At 34.7% G+C, this 16,453-nt stretch overlaps 1 long non-coding RNA gene across 5 annotated transcripts in view; it reads right to left on the bottom strand.

Moving 5' to 3' along the window:
- LOC111932129 (uncharacterized) overlaps window positions 1-16,453 on the bottom strand; it is a 291,751-nt gene that overhangs the window by 3,283 nt on the left and 272,015 nt on the right. For 2 of the 5 annotated variants that reach the window (XR_015288965.1, XR_015288966.1), the window contains 6 exons: window positions 15,619-15,702; window positions 13,629-13,755; window positions 7,106-7,194; window positions 4,598-4,694; window positions 3,702-3,806; window positions 2,106-2,160 (listed from right to left, as the gene is read on the bottom strand). This is a non-coding gene — a long non-coding RNA (uncharacterized LOC111932129). Of the gene's footprint in view, window positions 1-2,105; window positions 2,161-3,701; window positions 3,807-4,597; window positions 4,695-5,693; window positions 5,835-7,105; window positions 7,195-10,705; window positions 10,896-13,628; window positions 13,756-15,618; window positions 15,703-16,453 lie in introns of all 5 variants that reach the window. The other 3 variants (XR_015288964.1, XR_015288967.1, XR_015288968.1) reach the window with 3 other exon arrangements.

Below are 16,453 nucleotides of genomic sequence, written 5' to 3'. Positions count from 1 at the left end.
AACTGCTGGCAGTGCTCTTCCTAATGCACCCCAGGACACTCATGATCTCTTGGCCACTGCTGGCTCATGGACACCTCAGTGTCCACCAGGACCTCCAGGTCCTTCTCTGCAGAGCTGCTTGCCAGCAGGTCAGCCCCGAGCCCGTACTGTTGTGTGGAGTTATTCCTCCCAAGATGAAGGCCCTGCATTTGCTTTTGTTGAATTTCAAAAGGTTCTACTGTTTTTTCTGATTTTTTTAATCTGTAGTTAAAAGAGATCTACGTAGGTACTACATTCATTGTTTCTTTCCTTAAAATGATGTCTGATTTGTAGCCATTGCCTTGTCTATTTCCCTGTACATTTAGAATCTGATCTTATTTCAGATGCAGTTTCACTGAGGAGTACATGATTACTCCTGATTTATGTAGTGTAGCTTACTTTTGATAAGACACTTCAGCCATTCCTATGAAATACCAAGGGGAACCTCTCTTAATCACTCCCTGATTCACTTCTGTTGAATAGCAGTAGTTCAAAGAAACACATCAGTGATTTAAGAAGAAAATGAAAAAATTGACAGTCATTTCCATGCTTTAAGTCACAGACAATTAACAGAAGAGAAAATTTTAAACATACTATGTGAATAGAATAGTAAATGTACTGAAAATTTTTTTACATAAGAATGAAGTTCAACAACTCGATCTTGAACTGTTAATTAATTTTTAACCATAAATTTTAGTGTCAGAGATTATTTTGTACTGTTTATAGAAGATGCAGCTTGTCTCTGATGAATTTTAGGAATAGAATTACCAATTTTTTGTGGAAAATTATTTTCACCCAAGCTAATATCCTATTAAGGATTATTAATTCCAATAGCTGCCATTTGCTGTCAGAAAATATGTCAAATGAAAGGAATTTCATGTCCTGATGTGTTAAGCTGAGTAATAGCTTCTTTAGATGCCTTTTTTTAACTTTTCTAACTTTTTTTTTTTTAACAGAGTACTGTTAATTACTTTTCTGTGTCTCAATATTTATTTAGCCTGATTTCTCTTCCACATTCCCCTCTCACTAGACCAAGGTGCACACGGTTATTTTAAATGACCCAAATTAAATATAACTGAAAATTAGAACTATTTAGAACCATATTTGGTAGAGAAAAATGGCATTTATTTACTAAAAATATTTACTATACTAATTTTTATAATTCTAAGATCATCACCTTTTCTAGACTCCTTGATAAGTTTCCCTCTTGCTATAGGAATACAAAATAACTGGCTGGGGCTCTTCTGTCAGCTCCAAAAATAAGTTTTAAGGAACTTTGAGTATTTTAGGAGTATTTAAAATAGGAAAATATATCTACAATGAGTAAGACCAGCAACAATTGACACCTGAGCCTCAAAAATTTGTAATAGACGGCACACTGTATTTGGTTTCCTTCTATGTATTTTTTTTCCATCATTATCCTTGTTACACCTTTGTTAAAAAATACAACTAATAACACCTGGTAGACAACCACATGTGTAATACAGTATTTACATTAAAAGGCAAAAAAATATTAGCAGTCTAAGAAACTTATAACTATTATTACTATAAATAGGAAACACATTATTTGTTACATGGTAACTTTTTCCCTTTTCCTGAAGAAAGTAGAAAGTGCAAAACAGGTCACCCATAAGGCCAAAACCAGCAATTAATAATGCATTTTATTTATTTCCTGTACTTTTATGAAGTGTATTTACTTCATGTACTTCCACAGAGCTCTTATTTGTCTTGCAAGGCATTAGACTGACTTTCCTGAAGACAGAAAACTCGGATTTTCAGCAAACCAAGCTTTCCTTCTCTCCAGGATAAGGGGGGAGTTTGGGCAGACAAGTAGTTCAGCCTCAATATTTCTCATTCAAACCTGAGATCAAAGACATAAATGTTGCCTTGTGTGCCCACTGGAAGCTGACCTGCACTGAAAAGGCAGTGGCACTACATCTCAGTGCAGCAGCAGGTTGCAGTGATTATCCCATCTATCTTTAATGTTACCTTGAGTGCTTCCACATGTGCATTGCAGCTGACAGGAGTACAACAGGGCCATAAAGAGATTGTCAGTGATCATAAAAATCCAAATTTGACCTACTTACCCAGAGATGAGTATCATCTTATTTTTCAGCAGCAGAGATGGATTACACACCTTATCTATATAAACATGAAAGATAAAAATAACAGGAATTTGACAGGTGAGCTGAAAGGACTGCTATAAAATTTGGAGGAAGGTGAGAGAATGAAGACAGGGAAGAGATAGCCCTGTCTTGGCTTATGCCCTTCCTCCAGCCAAAATTCTCACTTAGTTTCACTCAGTTCAGGCAGTAGGACAGGAAGCCATATGGCAGGGGATTGGCTAAATGGTGCTTGTGAGGCTTTACTAACAGCATCTACCAAACGTGAACTTTATCTTCTTTTATGTGCCTGTCAGGTATAACATATTCCATATTGACATGACTTTATTCTTATCACATCACCAGATGAGTCACACTGATGGCACAACCATTCTGGTTCCAACAAGGTTAAAGTACAACTGGGCTATTTTTGTTTGTTTGTTGCACTAATTATTCCAGTCTATCCAATATCATCAGGCCAGAGTACTAAGCAGCATATAACAGACCTAAACTTCCATCTGTTCAGCGTCTTGCCTTGCGTTTAGGAGTGCTCAGCAACTGGAAAGCCTGACAAGAACACTCATTCACCATTAAACTGGTCTCACCCTTTCAGAGAGAAGCATACAAATAGATGGAAAGCAGACTCACAGGTCGTGAGACAAAGAGAGTTCCCACATTAAAGAAAAGCAGGAGTAACCAAGTCTTTTTTATAAATGAATCACACTTTTAAAGGCTTGCATGTAGGAGAGTTGTGACCTGTTTTGAGTTTTCCACTAGTAACTGCAAGATGAAAGTCTTGGGGAAACTTAATGAGACACTGTTTCTTACCAGTTCCTCTCCAGCAGGAATTTTCTTTCTAGCAAGGGCTTTCTAGCCTAGCTTTTGTTTCAGAGACTGAAACCAAACAAAAATAAATGGAGCATCTGTGTTATGAGGACAGTTAGATCCTCAGAGGGGATTGCTCTGTTGCTGGAGAGCCTGAGCATCCAGATTAATATCAAAGGACTATGATTGCTGAAATACAGTTAGCTGAAAACAGATCCTTTTTCTATTTTTTTTTTTTCTTTTCTTGTGCAGAAAGATCCATTCAAGCATTCTGAGCAAAACAGCACTTTGATCTGTTTTGTGGACTTCTGTCACACACAAATCAGAGAGTTCCTGGTACTAGAAGATAAATTCCTCTGATCAGTGAAACTGTATTATTTTCACAGATAAAATTTTACACATTTATAAGAACATTAAACAGTATCATTTACTCATCATAATTCAATACAGTATGAGTAGCTGATTGCATCATGAAAGAAAGAAGAAGTTGCAGTACTTAGGCAGAAGGAAAACTCTGCAGAACAAGTTTGAAGGGACAAACCAGAAGGAAGACTAGAAGGAAAATTAAGGAATAATTCACAGTCCTTTTGGTAAAAGATAGGAGGAGAAAAAAAATTCCATGTCATTGGGAGCCTTTTAGAGAACACAAATCAAGATGACTTCAAAATAGATCTGGTCAGACTCTTAAAATTTCATTCTGCTGGGAATGTTTTCACTCTGAATCAAAAAGAAGACCCAGAAATTGTGAAGCCTTACCATGAGTATGGAATTTAGTCTGTCTCATTTCATTTCATCTTAATAACTCCTTCTACTGATTTAATTCCTAGCACCAATGAAAACCTATTAGCAGAGTTTCTGATCCTAGGAAAAAGCAAAAAAAATCCACTATTGATCTCTTAGGCTGTGATCCCTAAACTGCAGAACACTGCATTGACAATTACAACCACATCTAAGAGTGCTTAGACAGCTTTGTGAAGAAGGCAACCTAGAAATGAAGAGCAGATAAAGACAAAGCTAAGGATGCAAGAATCTTCACTGAGATCATGGAACTGGAATCAATCCTTCAAGTTCTCATTCAGGCTTCTGTGCTGGACACGTTCTTGAGTTTTTACAGTAACTTTAGGTAGTGCTACATGCAGAATCTACTGAGCAGAAAGAATGTGATTTTACTCACAGATTTACCAAATAAGACCTGGAACAAAGGAAAAGCACACAGTCTCCACAGAAAAATAGTACAACTCTCAGTGGCTTTGATAAATACAATATAATCATCATTTTTGTTGCAATGGCCTCAGAAGATACGATTAAGCAGCTTCAGATGAGCCATATTATTTAGAATCACATTTTGATTATGTGATTTACCTTCCCAGCTATCCAGGCTGCATAGCATCAACTGTCTGTTTAACCAGAATGGACTACCTGATGATGGATACTTTTATACTGAGTGAAATTGACTGTGCAGCTGTTTAAAAACTGAAGACACTCAAGCGACTGCTTAAGCTATTATTGCTAGAGGTATTGCATTCTGAATCAAGCTCTAACTAGAAAAGAAATACCTTTCACATGATTTTCATGAAAAAATACACTGAGAAAGAGTTATTGGGTGAGTACCTCTAAAAATATGGTTTGTAAAAAATTAGTTAAAATTATACCATTTAAGTTGGTTTTGAATAACGTTTCTCCAGGGTTTACAGGTCTCTGTTGTGAATTATTCATAATGCCTATGTTGGAAACATATACATTATCTACCTGGAAAGAAAAAAAAGTATATTAAACACAGCAACAAGCCTACTATATTTAATCCTGTATTTAATAAATGGTCTTCTTCTAAACCAGTAATGATCAAGGTGCTTTGACAACTTGGTTGTGTTATTGGCAGGAAGCAGAACTATTTTGAAACAAAACCAGTCTTTACTTAAAAGCATACATGTTAATTGATAATTCCCATATAAAAGAAATCAAAATTAAAAACTCTGTTTAATTTGCTAATTAAAAACAAACTGTGTATTTAGTTTAGCAATACTATTTAGAGCACAAGTCCCTAAAAAAACCTCCAAACAAATGTTTATTTTATTACCTTCATATTCCTCACAGGAACATAATGATACAGAAGTCATTCCCCTACACTTTGATGTCAATTATGACCCTCCATTAATCACTCCATTTTACAAGTATTTTTGCATATGGGTAAACTGCACAATGCTGTTTATGTGGGAAAATGATAGTTTAAATAATAACAAAACAGCATTTTATAAAAGATATATTCTCTTGATTTGTTTTGCTGTCATGAAATAGCTGACCACACAGAAATATATGCACAGTTTGCCAAGTTACCTTCCCATTTTAGAAAATGTACCTATTATTCTTTTTGATTATTTCAATAACAAATAACTTTGCTTTTAACCTGAAGGGGTTATCTGGGGCTTAGATTAAAAAAAAAAAAGAATTTCTGAAGCAGATCTGTAAATGTTTATTATTTGAATAACAAACACCTTTTTTTAGATTAAATAGTCTGGAGTATAAATAAAAATCTCGGACACAGGATCTACAAAAAACTAGTATTCTTGCCTGAAAAATACATATCTTAATTTCTTATTTTTTGAAGCCATGAATTCACTAAAACACAATACAATTATAAGTAATACATATTAAAGACAATATTGGCAATTTCAAGGTTGAAATTGATAAGTTTGAAAATTTGTCAAATTATCTATTTTTCTAATTTGAAATTTTCAAATTGTTTCTTACTGTTGACATGGTCTAACAGATGCAATGTGAACTATACAACACAATAAATGCTTTCACTGTGTACTTGGTCAAGGACCTTGGTCACATACTGTAACTTCAAATGGACAAAATGGAATCTAAGTAAGATTCAAATATCAACATCTGCAAAAAAAAATTAAAGAAATTTATAAAACTTGCACTTCCAATCTCATATATTATAAGAAAACAATAAAGTAATATTGTGCCCTGTCTGGGTTTTGGCTGGGATAGACTTAATTTTTTCATAGCAGCTGGTTCAATGCTGTGCTCCCAATTTAATAGGAAAACAATTTTGCCAACACAAAACACTTTTTTTTTGGTTGTTGCCAAGTGGTGCTTACCCATAGTCAAGGACTTTTCAGTTTCCCATGCTCTGTCGGTGAGAGGCTGCACAAGGAGCTGGGGGAGCATGGCCAGGACAGCTGACCCGGACAGGCCAAAGGGATATCCCACAGCATGGGAGGGCACACTCGGGACAGGAACTGGGAGAGTCGGCTGGGAGGGGCTGATCACTGCTGGAGGATGGGCTGGGCATCCATCAGCAGGTGGTGAGCAACTGTGTCCTATTTCTTTTGGGTTTTGTTCCTCTCTCTCTTTCTTTCATTTTCATGACAATTATTATTAACAAATTTCAATTAAGTAATATTATTGTTTTCTCACTGTTATTATTACAATTAATGTTATTATAATTTTTCCCATTCTTAAACTGTTCTTGTCTACCTGGCAAATTTTGCTTTTTTTTCCCAATTCTCCTCCCTACCAGGGGAGCAGGCACAGAGTGGAGTCAGCAAGCATCTGCATCTTAGTTTCAAACTGGGTTTTAACTACAACATGCAATATGTTTCTTCCTTTACAATCTTTTCACAATAATAACATGTATTAGTCTTTAATGTACAAAATTTGTAGGTTGCTAGTCAGTCCCAATTCAGTTTCAAGACTTTTACAATAAATGAGTTAATAATAAGCACATCACTGGATTTGGCTTGAATTAACATTTCATAGTGTGTTTAATTTGGTGCTACATTGACACAGTAAGATTTGCGAGAATGACAGATATCACAGACAACACTAATTCAGTTTTTCTTTCTTTCTATAGAAAGTATAAGAGTGACATTGTTTTGTGTTTTGGAGAGGAAAAATTAGCTGTTTAGAGACGTCAAACCTTTCAGCCTTGCAGTTTACTTTCCCACAAAGAACCAAAGCAGACTAAAAAACTGTTTAAAAATGAGATAAAATAATAAATCATAAGTTTTAACAGCTTTTCAGAAACACAAAAAATAGCTGCAATTTGGAACATAACATTAACAGTGCACTATTAACTCCCAGCTGCAGAACAGACAGATGGCAGCATACGGCCATACATTTGTGAAATGGAGTAGAATTTCAACACTGACCTTCTGAACCAGGGGTTCACAAAAATTCTACACAATCTATTCTTTGTATAGCCTCACAAAAACTGTCTCACCAAAGCTTCATGGGCTACCTACAGGGTAAAAAAAATTAACAAAAAAAAAGAGTGTTCAGTGTTTTACTGGTACCTTTCGAAGAAAAAATACATGTTACAGAAAAGAAATTGCAAGAATAAATGCTAAACTAACATAAACCAAAATTGCTGTTTCTAATACCCCAGCAACTAAGCACACAGATATATTTGTTGTTATGTTTTTTAGTTCAATATCTCTCTGCATATGGTCTTATGAAAAACAGTTACAAATATAGATTAGCATATGGTTTTAGTTTGAATTGATACTTAAAGTGTTATTTTAAAGGGCTACATTAAAGGCTTATTTTAAGACTTTTGAGTGTTGCAAAACACACACAGCTTTCCATTAACTTCAGCACATCACACATCCAAATTAGAAATTATATTCATGCTGGTGTCTTTCCAAACAAGAAGGACATGCTAAGCATGTTTAGGAACATCATGAAAGACTATCAGTCTCCAGTAGAATTTTGGCAAGACTTCATCATTGATAACTGCTATGTAAGCAGAAACAATACTTAATGAACCAGAAAAACCACATTTCATTCCAACATCAGAACCCACATTGTTTAGAAATTACTTGAATATATGAGCTTCCCATATAAAACAGATGAACAGTAAAAAATTAAAATGTCAAAATTTAGGTCACAGCCCCCATACACCAAGGAAATATATCACTTCACATATCTTAACTGAAAAATTGCTCCCTTCTGACCTGCCCAAGAAGTTTATGCTGATATAATCAGACAGGAAGGATCTCTGCAGCAAGGGCTTCCTAGAAGAAGCTCTAAGGTACAGGAAGAATAAGGAGGGGAAAGAAATTTTCAAGCTTGTATTTCCTAAGTGTTGGACACACAGCTTCTTGCTAGCAAGTCAACAAAAAAGATCCCTGTTGTCACCAGGATATGAAAATGTGAAAGGTTTTCAGAGACACCAAGAACAAAGAAGAAGGTACACAAGTCAATAACCATACGTTGTTTTAAGGCTTATTTCTTCAGGTTATCAGGAAAAATTATTTCACTCCTGTTTTTGCTTCCCTGCCCTCCTCACAGTGATTTTTTTAATATAAAGACTAATCTTAGCCAGATTTGATTTGATAAAAGTAAATCTGAGTGCAGGAGTCATTAGCAACCAGAGCATCTAGATGGGACAGGACTGCTAGAAATACTTGAAGTTTGTATCTCATTCAAAGGGGAAAATAATATATAAAGGCATAATAAGTTAAGTTCTGTTGTTTCCAGTATTAAAAAGCCCAACTGGAAATGCCCTTGTGATGTTGATGTTAAACAGCTTCATTTATATATTGATCATGGTTTATATGACAATATGTATCTAAGTATTCATATAAAATAGGCGTATAATTTTTCAGATAGTTCAGATTTGTACACATAGAGTGCAAGATGAAACAGCCTGAGATCCCTCTTCTGAAAGGAAACTTTGCAAAAGGAAAGACAACTAGAAGTGCTGTTTTCAGTTCCATCTTCCGTCGGTTCTGGTTTCAGCTGAGTGACCTGGATGTTACTTAAGGCACTTAAGTCATCACTGTAAATATATTCTGGTTTATTTGCCATGGAAGAAAAGAGAAGAAAGACTATATGACCTGTTGCTACGGTTATGTAACAATTAAAAGGAAGAAAATTGGATTTCAAATCCACAGACTACAGTGGTTTGCAGCTACTAGGCTATTAAGGAAATTGTCTTTGGGAATAAAGCCATTACATGTTTTTTGAATGTCGGGATTAAATTACTTTTATTCCTCAGGAATCTTCATTCTTAGACATTGTGCAACTGTTTCATGCTTGCATAAGTTTGGAATGGGTCCTGAGCTAATTAATTGTCATGGAGTCTTTTAAACTATCCAGTTGAATTTAATGCTAACTAAAGGCTTTGCCAATCTGTTTGCCAGAATAGAGGAAAAACACAGGTAGCAATGTCAGCAGCAGGATCCCTGTATCTCGTTTATTGATGGGCTGGTTATATCTTTTAGTTCATTCTTTTATCTTGTAATTTACAATATAGGAATCAAAAGAAAAAGCAAAAGGCAAATCAAAATACTTCATCAAGTATTTTGCTTCTGAGTTCTGCTATCAAAGATGCCCTCCTAGAGTCAAAATTTTCAAAGGTAACTGCTGTTGCCTTCTGCTTCCCTCTGATATGTAGCACAGCTAGTTTGCTTTTCAAAGCTTTTTCAGCTGAGCATGGGGCTCTGAAAGCTCTTCAAAAATAGCAGGGGAGTATTTTTCAGGCTGTCCTCTCCTACTGACAGAAGCATGCTTGGAAGAAATCAATCTTGGTGGCTACCCCAGTTTCCAGATTGGATATGGGTGACCAGTTCTATTCACATGAACCTCTAAAATCACTGTGACTTCTCTTTCCTCATCTTTTACATAGACAGAAATTCTGAACAGCAGGATAGGCAATTCAGACACACAGTGACATGAGTTTAGATGACAATAAGAATATAGCTGCACTTTTTCCAGTATTACTTTAAAGAGATAATACTGAGCCATTTACCACATAGCAGCACATTATCCAAAAGCAGTACACAGATTGATGTCTTCTATGGCTATTTCTATGCTAGAAGTAATTGTATCTTTATGAATTCTTGACTTTTACTATTGGCACAACCTTGGGGAGATAAGGCAGGCAAGGTAGAGTGGTAGGGAAGCCACATGTATATCCAGAATTGTAGAGGAGTTGGCATGGCCATACACAGAGGTGAAATAATGTGACAGAACAGAAAGAAATCTAAAGCTAGTAGAGCATTAGTTGAATTAGTCATCAAAATTATTCACAGTCTTCCCTATTTCAATCAGTATATCCGTGATAAATTCCAGTTAATGAAGGGCAGAAAGATGCACAGATTTTTTACAACAAAGCTTATAGATTCACTTCCCAAATACCCTTTCTTCAGGCTAGTTGCACAAACACAGTGCATAAGGTGACACTGGATAGAGCTTGAATTCTGTAGCGTACATCTGATAAAGTGCACAATATAAGAAAACATTTCAACATTACTCAGCTGGCTGCTACATTATGGCTGCCAATGAGATAAATTAATGCACTGGATTACATTTGTAGTCCTTATTTATTTAGCTAGATTTAGAATCCCCCTCTCTTAATCCTCCTTTAAAGTAATCCCCTTTTATGTAGTCATTTTAATTGTATATCTTGCTGATGCCTGTTTTTTGTTTAACATAGCAATCAAAAAAAAAGCAACATGTAAGCAACAGCACAGAAAGACTATTTCACAAAAGACTATTTTGAAACATACTACTGAAAATCTTTCATTTTTTATGGTGTAACTATCATGTAATTCCTGCATGAAGATTGAAGCAGCCTCTATATGCTCTGTTATGTGAATTACCCAAATTCTTTTAGAAGGTCAGTGGTTCAGAATGATAACACTGCAATATCTGTGCATAACTTCTATGGCCAACCATAAAAATGTTCAAATACAGTATATTTTAAAGTAATTGTGCTAATGTGTTAGAGTAGGAGGTAACATTACCTAAGAGCTGTATCAAATCCACGAAGTTGGGTCTGCACCTAAGCCACCAGACTTTGAAATCTCAGAGGCCTTTTCCTTGAGTTTGATGGATGACCATGGCTGCAGTGGCAGGATACACCAGCTGCCTGAGCAGCATTCCAAAGAGGGAGTTCAACTGGAGCACAAACACCTCTTGGAAGTACTGTATTACCTGCATCAAAATTAAAATGCTGCTTTCTGCCTGATTTTTTTTTCCCTGTGGCCATTTTTTAAGAGTAGTAACATTTTTGGAGAGAAGCAATATTATATAAACTTTAAAGAACTTTTGTCCCACAGGTTGTTTTGGGTACTTGAATATATCTTATTCGCTTCTTACTATTCCTACTTGATGACATTTCATTATCTGCCTGGCCATGGTGAAACACTGCTGCCACGTTTTGAAATTGTCCTCACTGCATGCATCTTCCTCTATTGGTTCATGGCTAAAGCATTTGTACTTGAATAACAGTATGAGTCCCACATCTATACTCATGAATGAAAGCACAATGGTACACTATCTCTGTCACCATTTTCTTCTTTTTTGGTAGCAGAAATGATCATAAACTAAGGACAAAAACAATTACAACACTTATTACTGCCTGAAGAAGTGAGGCAGAATGAAGACTGATTTCCTTCCAGTGGTGCTAGAAATTTTACATAATATCATTTTAAAATCATAGAATCACCAAGCAAGTTTCATTCTTCTGTCTGTGTCAGCTTTTTCAGGCTGAAAGCTATTTTTACAACTGAGTGTAAGTGAAGAGGTTGAGTGATGATGATTGTAGATGAATCTGTAGACAGAATAACAGATAAATGCACTTTTCCTGACTGAATAGTCACCCATAGTATTTGGCTGTATTTTGCTTTATATCCCCTCAAAGGATTTCATATAGCTACACTAGAATAAATTTTTTTTGTCTGCTTTCCTATAATAGGCTGACAGTCTCCTCATGCACTTGGAAACAGTTCAAAACTGACCTAAAATTTTCAAAATATATGACAAAATTATGTGTATTTGACTACTTTTTCAGCGAATAAGATGATTTTATTTGAATATTATAGAAACTTAGAATGCTATAAATAGTTACAATTTGGTGGAGAAGAACTTATTTTTATATCTGAGCATTTTTACTCCATCTCTCTTTAATAGAAGAAATATTTTCCCTAGGATAAAACTTTTTAGCCTGCAAAGCATATTCAAGATTGTTTTTTTTTGTTTCAAGTTTGGAAACAAACAATACTGTGTAAGCCATCCTTATCTTTCAAAGTTCAGTCTGTTATCCTGGGTAATTATATTATTCTGATCCTCATACTTTCTAAGAATCTGTTTAATATTAAAAGCAGTAATAGAAAATTCATTAGAAAAATAGCATAGTGAAAATTCAGTTTGAAAAACTATTGAGATACTCTCTTAATTTTCTATGCATTTATTTTTGTAATTATTATTCTCCTAGCTTTATAGCTTGGCAGTTACGTAAATAGTGTAATTACTATTAGTATCCAATAAAATATTTTAAAGTACTTTTATAAAACTGAAAATCATCTAGTTTGTACCTCAAAAATTTGCAATGGAAAATCAAGAATGAAGCCTGTGATTCAGAAGTTACTTAGTATTCCCTTGTGATGTTTTGGCTATCAGCATGAAATACTTCCAAATCACTAATGGAATTTCATAGTTCTTTTGCAAAAGTGCATATTTTCAGTTCAAAGATTTAGCATATTTGTGAACAGTGGTAATTGAAAATTAATTTCATATCTAGTATTGTCTGTGTCTTAACCTTAAAGTAATGGCTATTGATACAAGAGCTGTAGGACATATGAAGAAATTAAGCTAATATTTTTAGGTGCTGCTTTGGGCTGCGGTTCATAACTGTATTTCTCTAAAAAAACAAAAAAATAATTACTTCTTGCTGCAATCAGCATATATTTTCCATCCTGAATAAGAAGCCCCATTTTAATTTAACTTTTTTGTGAGTACTATCCACACACCTTCCCACAGGTTTAAATAAAATAATAACTTTTCACATCAAAAGTCAATGTAAGGTTTTGTACCAGTGTAACCCCACATGGTTATGATTAATGACCTGCCCGTGGCATTTTCATAAGGGTTGGAATTTCAATGTATAAGTTAAAATATTGGTCCCACTAAAATCAATAATACAATTCCCACTGGCTTAAGATGTTTAAGAATTTCACCCACTGCCCTTTGCTTCACATTGTTCTCGATTATTCATTTGGAGATTATATGAGAGATTAAAAAATCTTTTTTTTATCTATTCATAATGTTTTAGATAAGCTGTAAACAGCTGTTGGTTGTTTCTTTATCTTATGTAAGTAGACACAAAGAAATCTGACTTTCAAGTATCTGTCAAAATCACATAAAAGCAACCCACTGAGTTAATGCTTCTCTTTTAAGACTGTATAGATACATACAGAAATATATATCCAATTTTCAGTAATTATGTATTCATATATTTGATTGTGCAGTGATGTGAAGATTAGAAATTTAAATTTGTTTTAAGCCTGAAAATTCTTTAAATGCTCTTCTAGAAACCACAGATAGAAAATATTTTCAGTTCTTAAATAAATCATGGTTCAATCACTCTTCTGCATCTAGTAAATATGGATGTGTAAGTAAAAATAAATGTAACACTAAGTAAGTGGTAAGAAATACAGAGCAGACAAAAAAAGCTTTTTCATGTATTCTTTCCTTTGGCCCACTGTGTGATGTCAGTGTTGCAGAGACAAAAGCAGAGCTGTACGAATAAAGCAGCTTTCTCTGGCACCAGTATTTTCCTCTTGCTTGTCAGCATGGTTCTAATGCTCACTCTCTATCACAACATGGGCACCCAAATACACAAATTATGGAAAAAAAATCAGCATCAACTTGATTCAAAGTTACTACCTGATATATATACACAAAGCACTTTGTCTTCAGGTGTTTCTGTGCCATTGGATCCTCATACTCATATTTGCCTCCAATAACTGTACTGCATTTCAGAGGGTTCCACTTCATGGGGCACTGTGTCCTACTAAGTAAAAGGTCTTATTACAAAAGAGATTGCCAAATACATGAAAAAAAAAAAAATAGAAAAAAAAATAGCAATAAAACTGTATAACATACTACACATTCCAAACTGCAAAATTGTTTTTGGTTATGTTTTAGCCATCTAAAGAGAATGCAGGCAATTAGATAAAGCTTTGATGTCATAGAGAAGACTGACTGATCCTAAACTATGCAATACTGTAAAACAAGTGCTCAGTAGCATCAGAGCACTAAATTCTTTGACTTCACTGACCCTCAGCAGCATTACTAACATATCTATTGTTGTCCCTAGTAAATCAGGAATGACTGGTTCTGTGCTGCCATCAGATGAAAGGTACCAGAGCTGCAGAAGAGATTTTTACTTCAACAGCCTGATTATTCCAGGATTTGAATTCTTGTTCTTCCCAATGAAATGCTGAATTTGTCAAGAGAAAATAGTGCCAAATGATAGGCAAAAATTTCTGAATGTACAGGTGCAGTTGACCTAGACTAGCAAAACATGCAAACAATAATTTGTAACTGTAGCTATCACATAAAGTAGATTAGCAGCTGATATTGTAGAAAGGCATACTAGAATCCTGACAGCAAGGAGTTTTTCAGAATCACATTTTATGCTTTTACTTGCAAGAAGTATGAACACAGAGATAAAAAGCTGGCATGTTTCATCTTCCCTCTCCTCTGGTCACGTCTAATGGAATTCTGGCTATCAATAAAACAAAAGGGTGATTGAATGTTGACACTCTTCTTGTGAAAGTGAATAATAAAACAGAAAACCTTCATATTTGATCATGGTCCAAGAGATACTACTCCTGTGTTATATGTTAAATTAATATTTGATGTAATTCCATTTAAAAATTGGAGTTATACACTATCATTTGGTAATAATAATTTCATTTCAATTTGATTAGATGTGCTTCAGCTTATTGTCATATTCATTAACTACATTCACTGCCACAGGAGTGTAATGTTAATCTGTTTGTTTGGATTAATTTCCCCCAGTCAGCCAACTGGGCAGAACTGCTCTTTCTGGGTTTTACAGATACATAATGTCTACTTCTAAATCAAGAGTGTGAACTTGAAATTACTGTCTGCTGTAAACATAGGTATAGAAAAACTGAAGTTCCAATGAAGTGCCAGGCTGATAATGCTTACCATTACTTATCTTGATTCACTAATTGGTTTTCTGACCTTACATATCTTTAAAAGGCAGCTGGGCTTTTAAAATACTGTAACTTTTCATAAGCTGATGAATAACACTGAGATTTAGGGCCTCCCAGCAAACACTCCTGCCATGATCCAATTCTCAAGAGAACACATTTACAATATTTACCCCTTAATTTAATTTTTTTTTTCTGCTATACATTGTTTGTGAAAATCCTCAAGACTCCCAGGAGCATTCTTTTCCTACACTTCTATAATCACATGAGGATCTCACCCTTCAGCTTTTCTTCTGCAACTGAAGCAAATAGGGCTTTTGATTGTAAGGACATGGGGTATCTGCATCACAAATTACGCCAGTGATTTTTTAAAGTCAAAATATGATTAAAACTGGTCAGAGGATAACCTTATCTCCTTCTTTTGAGATCTTCTGCTTGAATTAGTTTTGATTCCTAATACAGACTGACATAAAAATTGAAGTTAAATATTGTACCCATCTACATATCCAGATGTGAATCCAGGGCTAATCAAGATTAAGTACTGAATTACAGGCTTGAAATATCACATGCCTGGGTAAAGGAGCACCGTAAAGAGAGCTTCATGTGTATTGTTGTCTAAGATCTTAAATGCTCAAATCAGTATCTTGTTCATAAAACAGTACTTGTTCATTATGAACAAGCCACGATCTTACCACAGGGTCAGTCTGAAGCATTCTCGAAACAAGAGCCACCACTTCAATGCAGACTACCTTAAACACAGGTTTTTCTGTGTTGAACTGAGAAAAAAAAGCACAGAAAATATAAACAAAGGATGTTTGGATAAAAATATATGCTTAAAAATAATAAATATATTTGGATAAAAATAAATGCTTATTGAAAAAGCTGAACATCAAAACTATTCTTGTGAGTTCTTGCTTGAAAAGGAATTAATCCTGAGCCTGTAAAAAACACTTTAAATTTTATGATAATTATTTTAAGCACAAAATGCTAATAAGAAATGTTAAAAAAAACCCAATCAAAAATAAACATAAACATGCAAATTATCTATTGATAATTTATATTTTAATTATAAATTGACTTTACTAGACTGTAATCTGATATTTACAGAGAATAGCAACATAGGGCTCATTACTTTTATTACAAAGCAGCAGCTACATAAACTTTTTACTGGCATGGGCATTTGCTCAGCCAGCAAGTTGTCCTCTCTCAGAAATTGTTCCCCTAATAGGGCCAGGGAGTAGTGGTTCCCTTTCGCCATTAAAGTACAATCTCAATTTCTGAATTTAAATTACTCTTCTCTATTATAATCTTTCAGTTCTACTATTCAGGTACTTGAATGTGATTTGAAAATATACTTAGATGTCTGAACATCTGGAAATAAAGATTTTCATTGCCATTGTATGGCAGTGCGCACATTTTGTTTTTCAGAACAAAAAATACACAGCTAGAGCTGGCATGTCCAATTTTAAACAAAGGCATCAAACACCTTGTTAATAAAGGGATCATCAGAACTCCAGATCTGCTGCA

The sequence above is a fragment of the Cyanistes caeruleus genome, chromosome 7 (assembly GCF_971803275.1).
Source record: "Cyanistes caeruleus chromosome 7, bCyaCae1.hap1.1, whole genome shotgun sequence".
In the NCBI taxonomy this organism is placed as follows: Eukaryota; Metazoa; Chordata; class Aves; order Passeriformes; family Paridae; genus Cyanistes; species Cyanistes caeruleus.
The sequence above is the reverse complement of the archived record's forward strand: the minus strand, read 5'-3'. Positions and strand labels throughout refer to the sequence as shown.